General features: G+C 39.1%; 1 long non-coding RNA gene across 1 annotated transcript; it reads right to left on the bottom strand.

Annotated features, from left to right (window-relative positions):
• Nucleotides 1-1,631: 1,631 nt before the first annotated feature.
• LOC147750830 (uncharacterized) lies at nucleotides 1,632-2,415 on the bottom strand. Its single transcript, XR_015299873.1, has 4 exons — nucleotides 2,317-2,415; nucleotides 2,092-2,193; nucleotides 1,920-1,997; nucleotides 1,632-1,809 (listed from the first exon to the last, which is right to left on the bottom strand). It is a non-coding gene; the product is annotated as an uncharacterized LOC147750830 (long non-coding RNA).
• Between the last annotated feature and the right edge of the window lie 1,270 nt (nucleotides 2,416-3,685).

Raw genomic sequence — 3,685 nt, forward strand, 5'->3', positions numbered from 1 at the left:
TTTTCCACTATTTAAAAATACATTTTCCTATACTTACCATGTATATTGCCTCAGGAAGATCTTTGCCCCAGTGGCATACATCTCTACATGGCAAAGTAGAGAAAAATTTGATAAAATGTATTACGCTTGGAAAAAGTTAGTAACATTGCTATGATAAATATTATTGCAATATAATTTTATATATTTATTTCAAATTTAGAACAAAAGAAAAAATGCTACAATACTACTACCTTAGAGCCTGGTTACGACTTTGGTGGTGCTCCGCTGGCTTTGCAATGGCACAGTACCACCAAAGGTATGCATGACCCGCCAGCTAGATTATTAGTTCAACTCGTGTCTGGTGGACTTTTCTGTTTGCCTTTCCTACGGCGGTGCCTTGAAAACAGGCACCGCAATGGGAACGCAAAAATAGTTCCGGCACATAATGGACTGTGAAGTCCATGCTGTGCTAGAACATGGTGTGCATGCAAACAGGGGGCTACATGTTGCGCCCCCTTGATGCATCCTCATGGTGGTAGACATGGGGGCTCTGTAGGGCCCTGTTTGTGTCCCCACTGACAACCTTTTCTTGGTGTGCTCACCATGATGAAAAGGCTGGCGGTGGGGACACTCATAATATGCTCGATTGACTGTGGCAGTCCTGCCTTGCATAATGTAGTTCTCTGTCCAATGCACATGTAAGAAAATGTTCCTAGGCAACCACTGACCTGTCAATGATCAGGGTAGACAAGAACCCTAGATGAGAGAGAGCCTCAATATACTGACGAACAACGTGATTTATATAAAAAATATATATATTTATTGGAAATTTTGACAATACACATCAAGTAATAAAAAACACAGTTTAAAAGAAGGTAGCAGCAAACCATGTTAGATAACCACCTTAATAGTTTAAAAACATTTCATCGGAAATATCAAATAACTTGTGTACAATGGTAATCAAGATAATCACACAGTGAATTTACTGTTGTAATGAATCTCGAATCGCGTTTCGGCGATGTACCGCCTTCTTCAGAAGAATCACGGGAGTTCTAAAATATAAGTAATATACATTTCAACCTTTACAAAATACAAACTTCAGTATATTGAGGCTAATTAACTGCAAATAAAATAGGTACACAAAGGACAATAGTAGAGAGAGTGGTGTGATTTCCCTATTCATGTAATCATGTGTCCCAGATATAAAAAGAAAGCAGAGAATAAAGGATCAAAGTATGATACAGTAGATCAAGTAGTGAATTTATATTAATAAATCCGAAGAAGATAAGGAGAGGAAAGGATAGTATAGCCTCTGTACTCATTTGGAAAACATGATATCACCAAAGTTACAACCATCAAGCAGTGAAAAGGGGGAGTGCTCAGTCTTACCAATGCAGGACAAAATATCTGTACTGCAAACGATGCACTGCTAAACTGTAGAGTGCTTGATATCTGTATTAATGTACAGGAATAAAGAGAAAGCGGAAGTAAAGTTAAAAAGGGGAGTTGATAACAGAAGTGGTCTAGAGTGTTAATCTGTTTAATAGGGGATACTGTAGAAATGCCTGATCGTATGTTTTAGAACTGCTTTGATAGATGAAAAGACCATGTGCTTGAAACCAACGAGATAAAAACGAAGTGCAGTACTGCAAATCTAAGGTAAATAGTGACATGGTAATCAGATAAATGAAAGTGGTCATGCTCCAGAGCAAAACTACCCTAAAGATAATGCTGGTACCTGGAGAGAACATCCGACCAGTACAAGTAGATTGAGCAGGTAGATAAAATCGTGGCGATATTCTAGCCCATATAGAAAAATGATGGGTAAATCTATGATGAGGAAGAGAAATCGACATGCCGGTGGTAAGTGACCTAATAATAATCCAAGCTAAGACAATGAGGATAACCTCTGTTTAAATTACTATGTAAACAAAGATTACCTCTGTTTATTTTACTTAGAAAATGTCCAGAGATATTGTGGTATGTATTTGGTTGCGCCCCCACTGGCAAATATGGACCTGTGTTGGAATAAATAAAACATGCAAAGTTGTGAACCTGTATTAGAGCTGACTTATAATCCTACAATGATATGATCATGAGACCAAAAGTTACCTGGATATAAGGACATAGAGGTATTTCAAGGATATATGAATCCTCTATGCCACACACAAAGTGTAGGTGTTCTAGTAGGTAAGGTACTTGTTTGTCAATGATCTGCCAAAGGGAACAAACCAGAGTGGGGATAAGCGAAAACACTCCGCACGTCCTGAGCAAAATAGACTAAACTATAGTGGCGGGATACAGAGATATATGTAAAAGGTCCCTGCTAGTACTTACATGAGAGTGATATACTCAAGTCCTTGGTGCAGTGTTGCCAGCGGGAAAATGCGATCGAACGCGGGGACACCAAATTTAAAGCAAAGAGAACGGTCCTAGCGTGCCGCGATGACGTGAAAGGTCATCACGTAACCCGGAAGCTGTTAAAATGCATATCGCAGGCAAGTAAAGGTTAGACACTAGAAGGCTAACTGACAGGGCTGAGATCAGAATGATGACCAAAGTATAGAAATAAAGAAAATACTATCAGCCTGATTCATTAATCTCCCGTTTTGCGAGGCCCTAATAGCGAATCATAGCGAATCGCTATTAAGGACTCGCAAAACGGGATTCATGTAGGATTAGCAAAATTTTTTGCGATTCCTACTGATTCCTTATTTGCGATTAGCAAATTGCTAATCGCAAATAAGGAAAAACTCCCCATTCATTCCTGTGGGCCAAAAGGCCCATAGGAATGAATGGGGAGTATTCCTTATTTGCGATTAGCAATTTGCTAATCGCAAATAAGATTGCGATTTGAAGGGTGCCAGGGGTGTCCAAAGGACACCCTGTAGCACCCCTCAAATGACATTTGACACAGGTGTTGCACACACACATGTCCAAAGGACATGTGTGTGTGTAACATGCAACTCAGAAAAATGCATTGAAATGCATTTTTCTGAGTTTTTCGCAATTTACCGCGAGGTTTGACCTCGCGGTAAATTGCGGCCAGAAATTGCGAATTCGCAAACTAAATGTGGATGATGAATTACATTTAAGGAATCTCAAATAGAGATTCCTTAAATGTAATTCCTCGCAAAATTGCGAGATCGCAATAGTGATTTTTGCATTTGGGAAGATGAATCCCAAATGCAAAAATCGCACTCGCAAAGGGCCAGATTCTCAGAATCTGGCCCTTTGCGAGCCGATTTGGCCTTGATGAATAAGGCTGTAAGATATCAAGACCGGCAAATTCATATTAATGTGAAAAATGCAAATATCGAAAAGATTCCTGCAAGAATAAATTGCTGCAGTCGAGAAAACAGTTATTGTTAGCTAATATTAATATATTTGATGCGGTCGCGGATGGAGCCGCAGCAAATAATGAAAGCTATATAGAACATGAAAATGATAAAGAAGAAGAGAGAGAACTGCTACCAAGTAAAAAACATAATTTAAATGATGTGATGACAAGGGAACAATGTATAAAAGGGGTTTAAGAGGCCCCATTTTCTATATTACGTGCACCTAAGTTAAAGTTTAACTAATGTTAAACTGCTATGCAGAGAGTTCAATGCTCAATATGATTTCTGAAAAGCGAGGGGGTAGAAGTGTGAGGGACGTAGCTTATCTAGTATTGTATTTAATGGCGTTCTCCCAAGGGATTTCA

Source organism: Lissotriton vulgaris, chromosome 1_1 (assembly GCF_964263255.1).
Source record: "Lissotriton vulgaris chromosome 1_1, aLisVul1.2, whole genome shotgun sequence".
NCBI lineage: Eukaryota > Metazoa > Chordata > Amphibia > Caudata > Salamandridae > Lissotriton > Lissotriton vulgaris.